Below are 20524 nucleotides of genomic sequence, written 5' to 3'. Positions count from 1 at the left end.
GCCTGATAGAAACCCTGCTATCCTCTACTCTCACCGTGGGCTTTCGTTTCTTTATAAAATACCTGGAGACTGGAAACTTCAAGATCCGCAGACAGGTAGCCGCCACACTTCATGACAAGGGTGAAATAGCTTGTAACAACGTCGCCAGCTTTTAAGTGAAAGCAAAAACAAAATAAAATGACATGAAATTTGTGCGTTTGTGCTAAGGCAAAATTAGAGAACATGGGTTCCTACCACTGACCCTGAATATGGTACTTTCCAAAACCAGGCCACGCTGTTCCCACTTCTGACTTCTTCCTGCCCCGGTCCCAGAGCGGATCTCTCGCTGTCCCGTAGTTGTTGGCAGCTGGGTGCTGACCACAGGCCAGACCCTCTGCCATTGCCACTGCCCACACCACGTCAATCTGTGGAGAGGACTTTGTTCAGGAAAAGGCTGGAAGCAGGACAGGAACTGGTCCACTAGTACCCAGCCTTGTAATCAGCAGGAAATTCTCTGACACAAGGCACTGGCCATTGTTGTCTTTCAGGGTCTTCCTAATCCCCCCTTTGTTGCATTTAAGAAATAAACAAAAAGAGGCAAGGAATGATCTCTCCCAGAGAGGATGGACATGACCAGTGTGGGCTAGCCATGGAACACAAACACAAACAAACCTTAACAACTGCTTCCACTTCTTCTGCTCAGAGTGTTTTTCAATCTAATCTTATTTTTTCTTATTTTCTTTTTTTTAAAGATTTTTTTATTTATTTATGTGACAGGTAGAGTGTGGGGAGCAATTCGGACTAGACTAAGTTACTGGAATTAAGACTTATTCTATGCATCTGCTCTCCCACAATATGGCGCTGAGAAGGGAGAAACAGCTTCTACACAGCTGCCTCCAGTTCAACCAATAAACAGCAGGACCTGCTCCCGATTGGAGGAGAGCAGCGTACTCGGCATGTGGGTAGCAGAGTTGGGATTGGTGGAAGAGGACTATAAAGGAGGAGAGAGACAACATGCACCAGAAACATCTAAGGGGAACATCTGAAGGAACACCTGTGCAGCCCCTGAGAGAGCCGGCCAGCGGTGTGCTGCTCCCCCGCGGAAGTGGGGAAAGTGGCCAGGGGGAACCGCCCTTCCACGGAGGTGGAAGGGACAGTAGCCAACCTGGGAAGAACCAGCAGCAAACCCGGGGAGGGCCGAGCAGACAAAAGAACAGCACAGGGTCCTGTGTCGTTCCTCCACAAAGAGGGGGAGCGACAGTAGAGTTACAGACAATCAGAGAGAGACAGAGAGAAAGGTCTTCCCTCCATTGGTTCACTCCACAAATGGCCGCAATGGCCGGAGCTAATGCCAATCCAAAGCCAGGAGCCAGGTGCTTCTTCCTGGTCTCTCATGTGGGTGCAGGGGTCCAAGCACTTGGGCCATCCTCTACTGCTCTCCCGGGCCACAGCAGAGAGCTGGCCTGGAAGAGGAGCAACCGGGACATATGGGATGCCGGCACCTCAGGTGGAGGTTTAACCAAGTGAGCCACGGCACCGGGCCCTCCAATCTTAATATTTTCAAAAGTGGCTTACTTTATTCACTTCAATTTCCATAGCCACAAAGTTCCTGTCTTAAACATTTCATGTCACTTCCTTGGTAAAATGGCACTACCCTTTTAAAGGCAAGGAATACAGCACAACTTTTTCCCACATTATAGTTATCTTGGCCAATAAAACCTACAGATTTAAACAAGAAGTATTGTTTTACTATATTTTCATGTTATATATCATATCTTTCAAGGATAATTTTTAATGCACAAGGAGTATTAAGATAGCCGTACATGTTTAACATATATCCATGTCTTTTTATAGTCTGATGTCCCATTTTTCACTACTTTTATTTTGATCAGCAGGAACTGTGCTTCCCAAACTTTCATATGCACAGCAATCACCTGGGGGATCTTGTTAAAATGCAGATTGTAATTTCAGCAGGTCCGGGGTGGGCTAGACATACTGATTGCTAACAAGCTCCCAGAGATGCTGATGCAGCGCCTTGCCCAGCACAAAGCTCCATCACAGTTTTCAAGGGGGAGGGGTCGCACAGCTTCAGACTCCCTGCATATTTGAAAATGTCACTCTGTTGTCTATACACACGAGCAAACTCTTTCCTGGGAAAAGACTGAAGAGCAGACGTTTTCTTTCAAATCTCTTTGTAACATTAGAAACTCTTATAACATTCTGGAGTTCTGCACTATAGGGAGTGTTGAGCCTTACTTTGAATCCTGTGGAAGATAGCACTGTTTTTTTCCTGCCTGCAAATGTACAGGAAGTTATTTTAAACCCTATAATTTGAAAAACTTTCCATAATAAATTTAAATTTGTTTCCATATTCATTTAATGTGGTAAAAATATACTGAACACCTTTAATTTGAAATTAAGAACTTTTTTCAAGCTTACAAAAAAGTCTTTTCTATAAATACATTCACAGAACTCAAACATGTATAAAGAACTAAAGGACCCAGAGAATGAGAAGATAAGCCACAAACTCAGAGAAAATAATTTGCAAAAGAAATATCTAACCCAGGACAATTATCCTAAATATTCATAAAACTTTTAAATCTCAAGAAATTAAACAATGTGACCAAAAAATGGGCCAAAGATTTCAATATTTCACCAAGGAAAATATGCAGATGGGAGATAAGGAAATGTAAGAACACTTCACATCAAAGAACAACAGGGAATTGCGAATCAAAGCAATAATGAACTGCCACTATACATCTTTTACAAAGCTGGAAATCAAAAATGTTGACAACACCAAATGCTGGAAGGTTATGGAGAAACAGGAACTCTGATACAGCTGGTACAAACACATGTGCTACAGCTATTTTGGAAGATGGTCTGGCAATTCTTACAAACTAAATATACTAAAACAAACTAAATATATATATACAAACTAAATATCATAAAATCCATTAATCTCACTACTTATTATTTATCCAAATGTGTTGAAAACATGTAACACTCAAAGCCCAGAACACAGATGTTGACAGCAACTTTATTCATAATTATGGAAACTCAGAAGCTTCCAAGATTTCTTCAATAGGTGAATGGATAAATAAATCAAGTATGGAAGATGATTCAATTTTTTATTTTATTGAATAATGGAGATATCAAACCATGAACACTGAAAGAAAATGAGGCATCAAACCATGCAACAACACAGATGAAACTTAACTGCATAACCCTGAATGAAAGAACTCACTATGAAGACCACATACCATTCATCTACATGACACTGCAAAATGCAAAAACTGTGGAGACAGCAAAATGATCTGTGTCTGCCAGGCATCCAGGTTGTGGGAGGGATGAAGTTAGCAGAACAGAAATGACATTATGGTAGAAAAACTGTTCTGTATAATACTGTAAGGGTGGATACATGAATTTATACATTTGTCAAAACTCATATCCATACAACACTATAAGTGAACCCTAATGCAAACTGTAGATTATGAGTGATAATGATATGTCAGTATTGGTTCACTGATTCTAACGAATGTACCATTCTGGTATGGGACAATGGTAGGGGAAGATATGTGTGGGGAGGGAGGGAGTGTAGATGCAAACTCTCTATACTTTATGTTCAATTTTGCTATTAACGTAAAACTACTCTAAAGATAGTCTATGCGTTTTAAAAAAAAGAATTAAAGGGGAGAAAGACAACAATGTCTCACAGAATAGCAAATATCAACAAAGAATTAGACAACTTAAAAAATTTAGAGTTGAAAAGTATAATAACTGAAATGAAAAATTCACTAGGTGAGTTAAACAGCAGATGCAAAATAGCAGAGACCAAACCAACAAATTTGAAGATATATTAGTAGGGATTATCTAGCCTAATTAATAGGAAAAAGAAAGCAGAAAAATGAATGGAACATGTGGATCTTTAAGAAGCCATCCAGCACACCAACATGGGCCCACAGAAGTCTTAAAAAGGAGAGAAAGAATAAGACAGACAGAACACAGGAAGAAATAATTGCTAAAACGCTTCCCAAACTTGACTTAAAATATTGATACAACCCAAGAAACTTAAAAACCCAAGGATACCAATACCCAGACATATCACAACTAACTCTTGAAGACAACGCATGAAAGCAGTATAATAAAAATGACTCGTGACATCCCTGGAGATTCTGTAAGATTAATAGATGATTTCTTCCAAAATCTATGGATGTCTCAAGACAGTGGGTTGACAAGATGGGTGTGCTTAAAGAAAGACTTGTTGATCATGAATTCTGTGTCCAGAAAAATCTACCCTTCAAAAATTAAGGAGAAATTAAAATACCCCAAATAAGCAGATACTGAGAGAAATTAACTACTCTTATTATAAGAAACACTACAGGGATTCCTTTCAACTAAAAGAAAGGACACCGTGTAGCAACATCAGTCAACACAAATAAAGGGCATTGACATTATGGGGGCAAGTTTAAATGTATTTTTTAACATTATTCTTCCCTTTGATTTATAGGACACCTATATAAGACAATAAAAACAAAACTATCTTTATGGGCTTACAATATGCAAAGATACAATTTGTTTGACAATAATCACACAGTGAAGTGGGTAAAGAATGGAGTTACACTATAGCAAGGTTTGGTATATGACTAAAATTTACTTGGTATTAAGGGGCTGTCATTGTGGTATAATGGGTTAAGCCACCGCCTGCAATGCTGGTATCCCAGTGGGGCACCCGTCTGAATCCCAGCTGTTCCACTTCTAACCCAGCTTCCTGCTAAGATGCCTGTGAGAGCAGCAGAAGATAGCCCAAATTCTTAGACCCCTGTCACCCACGTGGGAGACCCAGAAGAAGCTCCTGGCCCCTGGCTTCAGCCTGGTCCAGCTCCAGACTTTACTTTTCTCTCAGTATCTGCCATTTGGAGAAGTGAAGCAGCAGTTGGAAGATCTCTCTTTCCTTCCTTCTTTCTCTGTGTAACTCTGCCTTTCAAAAAAATTATATAAATCTTTAACTTAGTATTATTACAAACTAGATTGTTTTCCATTAAGATATTTATTTTAATCCCAGTGCAACCACTAAGAAAATAACTCAAAAAATATAGTAAGAGAAATAACAAGGCAATTTTGATCCTGGAAGGATTACATCCAGAGTTTCACCCATACTTGATTAAGAAAATTTAGAAGATGATATTTGTAACTTCTGAGCTGATGATAATTAGATGATATTAAGCAAAGCTGAGACTCTCAGGATGACATCAGCAGGAGGTGCACAGATTTTTCATAATAAGATATTACAAGAATTTTGGGGTAGGGGAAGGGACCTAACAGCAAACTGCACTGGGTTGAATGGTGGTTCCTTAGAAAGTATGTCCAGGCCCTGATACCTTGTTAGGTTACTTAGAAAAAGGATCTACATAAAAGTAATCAAGGATCTTGATGTGAGATCATACTGGATTATCCAAGGGGCCCCTAAGTCATAAGGTAAACATCTGTGTAAAGAAAGGAGGAAGAATATGAGGTACAATGAGAGACGAGAATGATACTGCCATGAGTCAAGAATTGATGAGTCATGCGTTGGAAGAGGGAAGGAAGCGATCATCACTTAGAGCCGAAGGGGGCATGACCTTCTGGATCTCACTCTTCTGCTCTCCAGAGCTGTGATAATGAATTTATGTTCTTTTCAGCAACAAATTTGTAGCAGTTTGTTACAGCTGCTGTAGGAAAGTATTATACACTCTGGTCAAAATGCAGAGATTGGCACAATGGATTTAAAAAAAAAAAAAACACAATTTAGGGTCAAAGACACAAACAATTTGAAAGTAAAAGGGTACAGGGGCCGGCACTGTGGCATAGTCGGTTAAGCCTCTGCCTGCGGCACCAGCATTCCACGTGGGTACCTGTTCTACTCCTGGCTGCGCCTCTTCTAATCCAGCTCCCTGCAAAGCACCTGGGAAATAGTGGAAAATGGCCCAAGTGCTTGGGCCCCTGCAGGAACCCAAGTGAGAGATCCAGAAGAAACTCCAGGCTCCTGGCTTTGGATGGGCCCAGCTCCAGCCACTGTGGACATTTGAAGAGTGAACCAGCAGATGGAAGATCTCTCTCTCTGTCTCTCCTCCTCTGTGTCTGTTACTCTGCCTCTCAATAAATCAATCAATCTTAAAAACAATAAATGGGTGGTAAACAATACTATATAACAAGAACCAAGACAGCTAGAGATTATATTTTAATATCAAACAAAATATGCTTTAAGAAAATAATTCTTCATAGAGACAAAAAAAGACATTTTCTAATGACAAAATGCATAGTCATCAATAATTTATGTTATAAATCTATGTGCCTTACAACAGAAACTCAAAATACACGCAGTAAGACAGACAGAATTAAAGAAAAAAACAGAGTTGAGGAGTAATAATTGCAGACTTTGATACTCCAGTTTCAATAATGGATACAGCAACTGGACAGATCAAGAAATTGTATCATATTAAAACATCACTATAGGAAAGAAGTGGTCATCAAAGAAGGAGCCACTTTTCTCTGAAGGGAGGAGAGAACTTCCACTTTGTTTATGGCCTCCTCTAAATACTGACAGAGTTTGTGGATTCACAAGGCTTCCATACCCTAGGCAGCTCATGTCAAGCACCTCAGGTGGTCACTGATGTCATACATAAGAGTGCTAACTGTTCAATTAACAAGAGTCACTGTGCACTAACTTCCCATGCAACACTTCTGTCCTCAAAGAATTGTATTATAATTATGTCGAAGTACTTGCAAAAGATGTATCATTCTTGGGTGCTTCTTTAATGTTAATCAAGTTTCAAAAAAAAGAAAAAAATAAGATGTGAAATTAATTTTTCAAGATGCAATGCCTTTGAACAGCCCTTGTCTTGATTGCTGAGGAATAGGCTTTTTGTTGTTGTTTTAATTTGAATTGCTGAACTCTTTACTTAGTGTAGAGTTGGTCTTCTGTGTATGAAGTTAATTGAATATGGACCTTAGTGGAGAATGGGACTGGGGTAGGGAGAGGGAGGAGGAGAGGGTGGGAGTGTGGGTGGGAGGGCAGGTATGGTGGGAAGAATCATTATATTCCTAAAGTTGTACTTATGAAATACATGAAGTCTGTATTCATTAAAAAAAATCACTAGAAACCAGTTAGACCATCGACATCTACACACACCACCCAATAACAGCAGACAAACAACCATCTCAAGAGCACGTGGTGCACCTTCCAGGATAGACCACATGCTTGGTTATTTAAAAACCTAATTACATTGAAAAGAATTAAAGTTATGCAAATATTATTTGACCAAACTGGAGTTAGATGGAAACCAGCAACAGAAGAAAAATTAGGGGATTCAGAAATATAAGGGGGCCAGAAGTGGGTTAAGCTGCTGTCTGCATTGCTAGCATTCTGTATGGATGCCAGTTCCAGTCCCAGCTGTTCCACTTCCCACCCAGCTCTCTACTAATGTGCCTGGGAAAGCAGCAGAAGATGGCCCAATTCCCTGGGCCCCTGCACCCACATGGGAGATACAGAGGACGCTCCTGGCTCCTGGCTTCAGCCTTGCCCAGAACTGGCTGTTGTGTCCATTTATAGAGTGAACCAGCAGATGTGTAATTCTGACTTTCAAATAAATAAACAAATCTTTAAAAAAATAAAAAGAAATATACATAAATGAAACAACACACTCCTAAATAACCAAAGCATCAAAGGAGAAAGTACAAAAGAAACTAGAAAATACTTTGAGACTAGTGAAAACAAAAACACAATACACCAAAACTTACAGGGCATGACTAAAACAGCATTTAAAAGCGCCGGCACACCGGGTTCTAGTCCCGGTCGGGGCGCCGGATTCTGTCCCGGTTGCCCCTCTTCCAGGCCAGCTCTCTGCTGTGGCCCGGGAGTGCAGTGGAGGATGGCCCAAGTACTTGGGCTCTGCACCCCATGGGAGACCAGGAGAAGCACCTGGCTCCTGCCATCAGATCAGCGCGGTACGCCAGCCGCAGCGCACCGGCCACGGCGGCCATTGGAGGGTGAACCAATAGAAGGAAGACCTTTCTCTCTGTCTCTCTCTCTCACTGTCCACTCTGCCTGTCAAAAAAAAAAAAAAAGTAAATTTATAGCTGTAATTACCTATATTGAAAAATCGTAGGGGCAAGTGTTCGGCCTGGTGGTTAAGGCACAGTAGAGTGCTGGAGTTCAATTCTTGGCTCTGGTTCCCAAATTAGGTTTCCTGCTAATGCAAACCCTGGGAAGCAGCTGGTTATGGCTCAAGTAATTCAGCCCCTGCCACCCTGTGGGAGACACAGAGTGGGTTCCCGAGTCCCAGCTCCCTGACCATTGCAGATATTGAGAAGTGAACCTGTAGATGAGAGCTCTCTCTGTACGTCTCATCTCTTTGTTTCTCTCTCCCTTCCTTCCTCCCTCCTTGCTGCTTTCTCTCTCACTCTCCACCCCTCAAATAATAAAGAACAACTACATCACTGAGATGATAATTTGGAGACACCTAATGCGCAGGTCGCTCCTAGCTTTTGCAGCTTCTCCTTGGATTTCCCTCCACGTATTTCTCAAGGTATTCATGGTACCTGCGCTCATTAATTTATCCTTCCTCACTCATTCAAGCACCTCAAGCACCTGGAGCCGTAGGATGGTTATAATCTCTAGTTTACACAGAGAAGTCAGCTAACTTTCCCAAGGTCAAAGAGTCTACAACAGAGATACAGGAAGACAACGTTGGGAAGTCTGGAGAGCAGATGAAGTCAAAGAAAAGACCCGATTCTTGATTTCTGAGTTTCAAAATGAATACTAGCCCCAGGCAAACCATCGTCTACAGCCTACAGGTTTTGTACGGCTCATGAGCTAAGAATGTTTTTTGAATTTTTGAACTTTTTTTTTTTAAATCCATAGAAAGCTGTTATGTGATTGATGAAAATTACATGAAACCATGGTCAGGCCTGTGATGTTGACAGAACACAAGATGAACGTCCTCACTTGTGCCACACAGCAATTCTGTGGCTCAGCAGTGGCCAAGTTCTATTGTTACTTTCTGAACACAGGGTTAAGCCTGAATGGGAACCACCTTGAGCTATGATAATCAGACACTGAATGGCTTTTGAAATCGGTTTTGTTGAAGACTTGGTAATATTCGCGTCTTTACAGCTTCTCTTGGCGTTTCTAGCTCTGGCTGTGACAGTGTAGATGGTACGGGATTAACCTCCCTACTGAGTCAGCCGTGAAAGTGACACAGTTTATTAAAAAATGGTTTGCAGGCATTAGAGAGCAGCCAACGCAGGCTGTGTGGAAGTGCTGTGTGTTCCTTCAGAAGAGGGAAATACAGCAACTGACCTCAGCATTCACCTTGGCTGTTTTTCACCTGAGCACTTTCCCAGGTTACAGAGTCAGGGACAAAGGGAGCCCATGCAAAAGCAGAGGTGCAAGTCTGAACAGGACAAGAGTAAAGTGTCACGGAGTAGAGGGGCCCAGAGAAAAGAACCTCGAGGTCTGCAGGCTGCTGTAGCTGGATGATGACTGAGCTGTGTGTGCACAGGGTTACACTAGCTAAGCTCAGAGCAAAGCTCAGAGCTGAGCGGCCTCCAGTGCTGCGGAGACAGGGCTTGGAGATCAAGGCCCCACCCTGTTATGGGAGCTAGAATTCCTGCAAACCCACAGACTCACCTCTGAGGAATGAGGACCATACCCAAAGGTCAAGGTAGAAGCGTGAGCCCTAACAAACAGCTATTTCTAGGATCCAAGGGATTTGCCACACTGACACCTCTGCCAAAAAACTTAACCTCCTTCGGCCCACTTTATGACATTGCACTGTGTAGACTCTCCATTACCATCAATGTCTTCTCTGCAATGGGACACGGAGTGAGAGGGAGGTATGCAACAGACCCCCACCAGCGCGTGAGCCAGCCCAGAATGCCACTGTGATGACACAGCCTCGGCCCCACCTCTCTCATCTCCCAACTCAGCGAAAAGCCAAGGACTACACAAACCTAAGTGCATGGTACAATTTATTGCCTGTTCTGCTATTTGGAAACATGCATTTATCTGGCTAATCCCCTCTTTTCAAGAATTCTCTTTTCTTTAAGGGGAGACAAGGTAATATTATTCTTGAACAGAATTTCCTCTTGGGCTGCAGCAGGAGTCTCTCTCACTCACAGACAAACATAAGAAGTGGCCTGGAGACCAGTGAATAATTTTCCCATTGATTTGCCTTGAACACATGTTGATTAAGCCAACTTGGATTCAGCACGTATTTATGGAAGATGCACTCCTTGTTCTGCAGCCCACAACATGTGAAGGATTCCCCATGTCTTCAATCATTCTCATCAAAACAAACACTCAGCAGCCTCGGAGAGAACCTGTTGTAAGCAAGTACTTTAGATCGCCGGCAGGCAGACAGGAAACACCCAGGCAAGAGCAGGATGGACAAGCATCCTGATAAGAGCAGCAAAGCTCTGTACCCCCAGTTTTCCCCTCTTGTCTGTCCCTTTGGTGGTGCGCGACCCCTCCTGACGTCATCCCTACAATGACCCAGGACAGAAAGCGATCACAATTCCATCCAGGTTTCATGAACTTGGCCTGTCAGTACCTTACTCGTGGCCTTCCTCGTCTGTCCAGGCAGAGTTAGCTGAGCTCTTCTGGGTGGCCACCTGGTCTGTAGCACTTGGCATCATCTTCCTCCTGCAACCAGGGCCTGCCAAAGCATTTACTCCGTGACACGATCTCCCTTTGGGGAAGTCGGGTCCTACTTAATTCTCTAGAGGTGAGGCTTGACTTTCCCTTGCGTCCCCTTGTGTTAAAATGTGTATTCCTCTCTCTCAGCTTTAGCGCCATTTTCTCAGAAGCCTCCACGCCATGACAGCCGAGCAGAGGAAGAAGCGAATGCACAAACTGGACTGCAAACAATGAGGCAGAGGCAGAAGTAAACTGCTGGCCCGTGTGCCCACGATGGCCAAGGACCCGGAAGTCAGAGATGCTGCAGGCCGGGGATGCTGCTCCAAGTTGTTGGACTGCCCACTACTGTCTGCGTCTTGTCTCTCAGCGCATCCGAAGCTTCCAGCATTGTCAGACCACTGAAGCCACCTCTGAGAGCCACACCTTGCTGACACCCAACAGCTCCTGTCAGTGAGAGACGTTCTGCACTCGTTCTGTTCTCAGCAGTGGTGGAGTATAACACATGGAGAATAAATCATCTCCTCTGATGACTTTAAAAAATGCACATTCCATGATAAATGATCCAACCTGCCAATGTGCAGTCAGATCTTTGCTTCAGCCTGGTGATATTCCTTGATCCAGAGCCAACTCGGATCTATTGCACTCCGTGTACCTGGTATAGTAACGTGGGAAAGCGTCTTAGTTTCTAACGCTGTGATGACAAATTAGCACAAATTTAATAGCTTGAAACAACACAAATATATGCTCTTGCAGATCTAAGGACATGAGAAATCTGAAAGAGGTCCCACTGAGCTAAAATCAAGGTGTCAGGCCGGCGCCGCGGCTCACTAGGCTAATCCTCCGCCTAGCGGCGCCGGCACACCGGGTTCTAGTCCCGGTTGGGGCACCGGATTCTGTCCCGGTTGCCCCTCTTCCAGGCCAGCCCTCTGCTGTGGCCAGGGAGTGCAGTGGAGGATGGCCCAGGTGCTTGGGCCCTGCACCCCATGGGAGACCAGGAAAAGCACCTGGCTCCTGGCTCCTGCCATCGGATCAGCGCGGTGCGCCGGCCGCAGCGCGCCGGCCGCGGCAGCCATTGGAGGGTGAACCAATGGCAAAGGAAGACCTTTCTCTCTGTCTCTCTCTCTCACTGTCCACTCTGCCTGTCAAAAAAAAAATAAATAAAAAAATATAAAAAATAAATAAATAAATAAAAAATCAAGGTGTCCACTTAGCTGTACTCCTTCTATATGTTCTATGGGGAAATCAGTCCTCACTTCCTCCAGCTCACCCAGGCTGCCTGCATGTCATGGGTTGCAGCCCCTTCGTCTTCAAGGCCAGCATTGACCAGTCAAGGCTTTCTCAGCTCACATCACTTGGACTCTGTCCCCCTCCCCCTCTTTACCTGCAAGAATCCATCTCAAATAATCTTCTCATCTCAAAGTCAGCTGATCAGCCATCCTAACTCCATCTGCAACTTAAAGGGCCCCTTGCCAGCTAACACAACATAGTCACAAGTCCCAGGCGTAGCATGTGAGCATTTCAGGAGGGCCCTTTTGCTGCCTACAGTAGAAGGTGGGAGGTCACAGGGAGATTCAGCTGGAGAAAGACCAAAGAGTATGCAAAGCAGTTTCACAAGGCCATCAATTCTCCAGACAGTAACGGTCTGCTGTTGTTCTAAAACCGAAACGCCTCATTTTCCTGGGCGATGCCTCCATCCTGAGTATGAAGGACTGAAGCTCTGGCTTTGCAGATGGCAACGTCTACATTTCTGCAACACAGCGATCGTTAATCTACTGGCTATGCTCAGACATCATCCTTGTGACACCCACGTTGAAGCAGGAGAGCCACTCGCTCACAGTTCAGGAGACCAAGGCCGGAAGACAAGAAGTAACTCACCAGGACTTCCACCCTGAGCCACATCTCTCCGCTCCCAGTTCAGGGCTCTGCTCTTATGCAAGGCTGCATTCCAGGGTTGGGGCTCTTCTTCATACCTCTCTTACCATAAGCATTAGGAAGAGGTTGAGTACAGAACCTACCCCTTTAGAAAATTAAGAAAAAAACCAGACATCTAAATATCTACTGTTGTAAGGAAACTGCAACACAGCCCAGTTCCCAACATTCCTGTGCAGGACAACGTCTACTGGCTGACCCCACTGTTATCCCAAACCCCCTGTTAGACCAGAAGTTACAAAGCAGAAACCATCATTTTTCCCCAGCATTCAACAGGAGACAGGAACTCTGCGAGGGGCAAGGGAAGGGTACTGAGCAGTGAGACCCAGTCTCCTTCCTTTTGATTCCTGCTTGGACACAAGAGCTTTTCTGTTTATTGTTCTATCCCAGGCCTGAGAAGAGAGCCAAGCACATGTAAGTATTTACTGAATAAGTAAAAATATGGTTGAAGGATGTCATAAGTTACAGGAGCTACTTGGCTGCTACAGAGAGACGATCAGAAAGGTTTAGCAGCAGCATCCCTGACGTCATTGTGGCACTGAATTGACGACAGTGGGTGCCCCCTCCAAGCTTCTCCTTTGGTGATCAGCTCTACTCCGTATTTGCTGCATGCCCAATTGTCTGCTTCTTGCAGCCAAAACATTCTTTGTCAATAAAGTCACTTTGTATTCTACAATTCCATAAACCGGGCATATACAAAAAGACCCCTAAGGTGTGAGGAAAATTTATGGGATGGTGGATATACCCAATGACAGGAATGACAGTGCTCCATATCCTTGAGGAAGTTCATGCAACCATTTTTTAAAGCCAAGTGCTTTTAATGACATCAGGATTTTAAAGAATAAAGGCTACAACAAGTGAATTCTAATTTATGATACATGCTGAAGCTGCTATACAGAAGTACACAGGTATCTGAAAATTACCTTGAAATGCATCAAAAACTAGGCTATGAATTGAAAGTATAAGGGATAGTAGTAGATGATAAAGCAAGAACAATAGAACATTAGAGATAGAGGGTGAGTACAGAGGTGCTCACCCTCAAATGTGTTCAACTTTTCTGTCCACTTGAAAATGTTCGTAATGGCCTCATTTATAAATATAAGTGTCAGAACTGGAGGAAATGATGGTTCTAAATTTATATTTATCTGAGACAAAGTAATTCTCTGTTTGGGAATGAGAGGAAATGGCTGGTGGACATCTCCTGCCTGTGACAATCCGAGCAGTAATCTATACATAATGAAATTCTCAATGGCAATATCTTTTCAAACTTGACAAAATTAATACTAAATTTTCCTGGAAGAATGAACAGACAATAATAGTTAACTATTAAGGGGGAGAAAGGGGTAATAATGGTAAATCCATTCAGCTATGTATTAAATAGAAGAGTAATGAGAAAGCATTTATCCTGATTGAAATACAATACACTCCATTTCTGGAACTATTATATTGTTATGGTTTGAACAAGATTTGGCTCTCCAAACTCACACAAATGTTTAAACCCCAAAGTCTTATGTTAACAGTTTATGGATTAAGGGTGGAGACTTGATCCAATTATGTGTCTGGGAGGTGGGCCCAGGGGGAGTTTCTTGGCCACTGGGAGCTTTCTCGAAGAAGGGAGTTCCCAACAGAGCACTGATCAGACTCAAACACTGAGCTTCCTCTGTCGCCCTGCTTGCTGGCTTGCCGTGTGGTCAACCCCTCCACCCTGCTCTTGCCTCACCAGAAGCCTGAACCCACGGGGCCACCTGCAAGTGGACTGTGACCCTTCAAGCTCTAAACCAAAATAAGCCTTCTCTGCCTCCCCAAATGCTCAGGTATCAATCACACTTTAAGTACCAAAAAAACTCATTAATGCATATATTTTTTAAACTCCTAGAAATAGCAGATGAAAAGTAACTTATTAAAAAAGATGTTTTAATTTGAAAGAGTTACAGAGAGAGAGGGAGAGACAGACAGAGAGATCTTCTGTCGCTCCCCCTATTCACAGAGGAACGACACAGGACCCTGCGCTGTTCTTTCGTCTGCTCGGCCCTTCCCGGGTTTGCTGCTGGTTCTTCCCGGGTTGGCTACCGTCCCTTCCACCTCCATGGAAGAGTGGTTCCCCCTGCCACTTTCCCCACTTCCGCGGGGGAGCGGCACACCGCCGGCCGGCTCTCTCGGGGGCTGCTCAGGTGTTATTCGGATAGATGTTCCTGGTGCATGTTGTCTCTCTCCTCCTTTATAGTCCTCTTCTACCAATCCCAACTCTGCTACCCACACGCCGAGTACGCTGCTCTCCTCCAATCAGGAGCAGGTCCTACAGTTTATTGGTTGAACTGGAGGCAGCTGTGTAGAAGCTGTTTCCTCCTCTCCCAGAGCCATATTGTGGGAGAGCAGATGCATAGAATAAGTCTTAATTCCAGTAACTTAGTCTAGTCCGAGTTGCTCCCCACAATCTTCCATCTGCCACTTTACTCCCGAGATGGTCACCAGCGGTCAGTGCTGGGGCCAGGCTGAAGCCAGGAGCCAGCAGCTTCTTCCAGCTCTCCCAGGTGGGTGGGAGGGGCCCAAACACAGGGACCATCATTGGCTGTTTTTCCACAGACTACCAGCAGGGAGCTGGATGGGCAGTGCAAAAGCAGGAACACAAACCAGAGCCCATAGGGAATTCTGGTGTTGTAGGCGATGACTTAACCCACCCACTACACCACAACTCCGGTCCCCCAGTGAACATGTTTTAAGGGCATAACTGAGATATAAAAACTAAAGGCAGTCTACAGAGTCCAGAACCCCAGACCTCAACTAGGAAGCTCTGGCAGACCACACCCCATCTGACGTAGAACAACATTTGACTATGACAGAGAGTGAGAGGCACCTAGAACTTAAACAATTCCATTAAGAAAATACTGCACCAAATAGTTAGAAAACAGAGTATCTTCATGAAAAAGACACAGATCATCACCTAGACAAATCATCTACAGAGTACCTGACATGATTGATCAGAAAAACACAACGGTTGATCTTGACCCCCACATGGGTTTGTTTATATATTATACGTGAGCATGAAGTACTAATATATGGTATATACATACCATAAAACCTTGCCCATAATGGTAAACCTAAGCTAGGAGTTTGTGTTTGTGTTTGTGTGTGTGTGTGTTTTTGGCATGTGTATGTGTCCTACGGTGCACTGCCTGGAGCCCATCCTGGGATGCTCACAGCCTCCTCCCCAGCTTTGGAATCCCTTGGTCTATGTGAACGTACAGTACACAGAGTAAGGATGGGATGGCTAAAAACCACCACATACTTCCTCCAACCCCTGGCTGATGACCGAATTTCTGTTCACTTCATTCATTGTAGCCTGTAGCATAAATAACCTCCAGTTCCCTTTCTGAGAACACATTTAATTACACAAAGTGGACAAAGAGCATGAAGGCAACAGCTAACCCAGGGGGAAACAGACCAGAAAGCGAAGCAGAGGAGAGGGACAGAAGAAGAGGAGAGGGACAGAGAGGACAGGCCCAGAGGCCCCTGGGAAGCAAACAGCCCTCTCCTGGGAACATAAAGCCATTTATTCATGCACACACTTGACAAAACTGGAAAACGTTCCCGCTACTACAAGGCTTTTGTCAAATACAGGATTTAGCAGTCAGTACACCTTCCTTCTCTGAACAAACAATAAGCCACAGGGTACCCCCCCCCCACTGATCCACAAGGCAAGCTCAGTGCACCCCCGGGGGCTTTGGACCAGCCCCCCACCCCGCACCTCTGATCAATGAAAATGAGGCTCAAACAAAGGAAGAAGTTTCTGGCCAAGAACTTCTGGGTATTCAGTTGCTGTCACAAACATAGCTTTGTTTTTTCTAATTATGGATATTTCTATGTTTTCCAATCCTCCTTAATCACAAAAGCAATCTTTTCAGAAAAATATTATTGGATTCTTTCAAATCTATACTATTATGTCTGCTCTTTCCTAACTATCTTATATTCTTGAAGACGTATGACTTCGAGTTTTGAAGAAATGTCTTACATAAGATTGAAATAAAATCCTAATGATACTTCCTGGCCTTTCAGAAAACTAAATCCGAGCCAGTCAAGTGAGAAAAGGGGTTGAGTGAGGAGGGGGCGGTGATGTTGCTGAGCTGAGTGTGAACAGGCAGAAAGCTCACTCCCTGCCCAGGGGCCCTCCTAAAGCAGTATTCCCGCTGCCCAGACATGGCCGTGTGCTAGTTAGGGTTCCAGGCTCTATCCCAAGCTATGTCACCATTAGATCACATGTATATGTAGGTTGAACACCAGCCACAGGCAAAGAAAGAATTGTTGAGAGCACCCAGCTTTGCAAAAAGTGGAGAGTAGAACCCTTTGTGTATCACAAGGTTTAATTTTTAATTACTGATGGACAAACTTAACAAAAAATGAATTTCATGTTCTTAACCCAAAGAGAGCAAATATGTTTGGGCATCTTTTTTTTTTTTCAAAGATTTACTTTATTTATTTGAAAGACAGGGTTACAGAGAGAGGTAGAGACAGAGAGAGAGGTCTTCCAACCACTGGTTCACTCCCCAGATGGCTCTGTCGATCCGAAGCCAGGAGCTTCTTCCAGGTCTGCCATGTGGGTGCAGGGGCCCAAGGACTTGTGCCATCTTCTACTGCTTTCCCAGGCCATAGCAGAGAGCTGGATTAGAAGAGGAGCAGCCGGGACTAGAACCGGCACCCAGAGGGGATGCCGGCACTGCAGGCCAGGGCATTATCCCGCTGCGCCACAGTGCTGGCCCCTGGGCATCTTTGTGCTGTGTTCAGGACGCTGATGATGAGCACCAGTCCCAGCACAAGAACACAAGCATGCGCTCCAGACCTAGGGGAAAGTCAGATCAGCCAGACACGCGGGCTTCTCACAGTCATGTTTACTTTCTGTCTTGTTTTAATCCCTTTCCTCACAGGCGGCTTTCACCTTTCATGCTTCTCTTGTTAGCAATCTCCTGTGGCCGCGTGCCTAAATAGCTCTTTTATCCGTGCGAAACCCTCACCGCTTAACTGAAATAGCTTAGAAAAGAAGCCATCTTATTATAAGAAGTATGTGCAGGCCTCATAGGAGGATTGGAGAGATGCTGCCATTAACAGTGCGAGGAGCTGCTAATTCAGTTCTTTATCAAACTCCTGGCTGCGTCCAGCTTTTGCTGGTAGCAAACTGTGAGTGTGAGGTAGGTAAACATAGAGCTCACACTCAGAGAATTCCTGTAACCACAGAGTGCATCAGTATCTTGATTGGAAAAAAAAAATACACTCCAAGCCAGAATCTCTTGTCCAGCTCAGTTAAGTAAATTCATGCCCATACTGAGTAGACCTGGTTCCACTTGGAGATTGATAGATACTCGGAATTCCAATTATACATCACAGTGTGCTATTCAAGCCCACTGGCCCTATCTCTACCTCATTTCATTCTGACTTGGAATTTTAGTTTGTCAAGAATTCCTAAGTCTGTGTGCAATGGCAGAAAGTGAGAATGGTTGAAGTTTAACCCCTAAAATGGACATCCTTAACCCAAAGACACAAAAAGCAGCACATACAAGCAACCAGAAATAATCACGTCCCCTTGAATCCAAGGTGAAAGCCATTTTTCAGCTGCCTGAATTACCAAGAAAATAACTCCTATTCTTCCCTTATTTTCACTGTACAGGCTTGACCTCAAATTGTGTGGCACTGATGTCAAACTACATGATGTCACACCACAGAGATGTAACTTGAAATGCAAGTCTCACAGCAACAAGCAAAGAAAAGCAAAAACAAAGCAAGCTGTTGCCATCCTCTCCCAGGCTTTCTAGAACATATGCTCAGTGAGAGATTAAAAGTCCAGACAACCCCTGTCAGTGGTAGAACTTTGTCCTCTAGGGAATTTCCAGAGAACCAAAAATAACCCCTGTGACACATCAAAAAGATAGAACCAGTTTGCAAAATCCTACAGTAGACAAGAAAGCATCAGATGTTAACAGCATCATTGAGGTGCACAGGTTCTCGGGACTCAAACTCCTGAATTTTGACAAGTGAATGTTGACAAGTGAGTTGTCTTCTTTTCTCTGTAGTACTGTACTATGTCCCTAACAAAATAACTAAATAAAATACTTCACATTCTTCACTTTTGGAACCCTGGATTTTGGAGGGGATCAGGCACCCCTTGGTGGTAGGGAAGCAGATTCTCCGGGTAGCACCTGTTCACAGAGACTGGGCCTTGGCCACAGAACACAGGGGTTGCCCCCTGGAAACCACACACTGGCCTCTAAAATGGCTTCATGGCCATATTTTGTTTGATAACAAGACTTGAAACTGCTCCGCAGAGTCTTTGGTTCTTCCCTCACTGAAGAACTGTTGGCCACCTGTCCTTTCTGCACGGCGACAATGAATAAATTAAGTATAACAGAACCACAGGGGGAGCCAGATGGGTCCAGGGAAGCAATGCGGCTGCATCTCAGGAAGCCGGGCCGTCCAGTGCTCAACAGCTGCCTCTGCGTGCCAAGAGGCTGCAGGCACCCCGCCACTGGCTCAGTGAACCCAGCAGGGTCTTTGCTCCTGGAAGAGAGATCATGTTGTGCAGTAAAAGCCAGCACAAGGCCAAGGTCTCGGGAGTGAAAAGGATGCCTTCCCTGAGTGCTAGACAAGGTGGCTTACACACATCTGAGCAACCCACAGAAACAGGCTGCCTCCTGAAAGGAGGGGTGGGCAGTCACCGACAAGACCATCAAATTCCAGTTTCATGAATCGGATGCTAAAGAATCAAAGCGTTTTCTTTCTTCTATGGACCACTGCAGAGGTGACTGCAAGAGCTTTGACCTGGGGCTCTCACAGCACAATAGGAGCTTGCAAACCCAGTACTGCTCTCTCCTCTGCCACACCCTCTGGACAGCTCTGCCACGCATGCTGTTAGGTCGTGCTTATGTCACGACCCTGTTCCTCGTCTTCCCTACAACTTTAATAAGTATTTTCTTGCCTATTCATTTCTCACATGGCTGCAGAATTGAATAGCTTGATAAGAGTAGCCAAGGAAAGAATCCCCTTGTTACTAACCACAATGCCTCCAGTGCAGCTCATCTTCCACAGATGTGTACAGAGTCAAACTTTATTTAATCAACATCAGCCTCAGGTAAGTCAACATAAAAGTTGGTCATTGAGGTCCAGGCCTACCATTTGGCTTTGAGAGAGATTGACCCCTGGTGTAGTACAGAGAAATTATAACCATGAATATTATATATGCTCTGCCTTTTAAGGAGAAAACAACTCAAATGAGAGCAAATGGCAGCTACTTTTGAAAACCTTACTCTCTGCCAGTTCTTCAACCTCCGGCAAGAATCCCATCCCGTCATGCAGCTTACACACACATCTCGCCTGCCCGCTCCATGACAACTGTTGTCAAATTTCTCTCCTCTTGGAATTCGCTTCGTGGCCCATCAAGGTACAAAAGCTCGGGACTCCACTGGCTGCAGTTTAACTCCATTTCCACCCATGACTGGTGGGGGATGGGAGGCAGCCCTTGGTGCAGTCACGGAAGGTTTGCACTTTTCTGTTGCAAAAACAGGAAAGGCTGTTGTGTCTGCTCCTAGCCCCGTACATGCCAGGGAGCAAGGCCACAGCAGCCAGGCACCTCCCAGCACAGGCACATCTGCACTCAGGAGCCCTCAACAAGCATCGGTGTGGCTGTTCCTCCAAGGTGCTACAGAGCTCTGTTGGCTTGATGGGCGTGTCCGAGGGTCACTCTGACTTCCTCTGGGAAGCTGAGCTGCAAGCCCCGTCTTGAACCCTGACTACTTGCTAAGCACTGCATTGCTTCCTGCTTGAAGCTGCTTGTCACTTCTGCACTCACATCCTCTTCCTCTTGTTCTTTGAGCTGTAACAATCAGGCAAGTTAAGAAGACGCAAGATTTTCCTGAGAAACTCAGCGCTTCGGGTATCAAGGACTATCTAAGTGTGCAC

Source organism: Oryctolagus cuniculus, chromosome 6 (genome assembly GCF_964237555.1).
Source record: "Oryctolagus cuniculus chromosome 6, mOryCun1.1, whole genome shotgun sequence".
In the NCBI taxonomy this organism is placed as follows: domain Eukaryota; kingdom Metazoa; phylum Chordata; class Mammalia; order Lagomorpha; family Leporidae; genus Oryctolagus; species Oryctolagus cuniculus.
Note: the sequence above shows the minus strand (reverse complement) of the source record.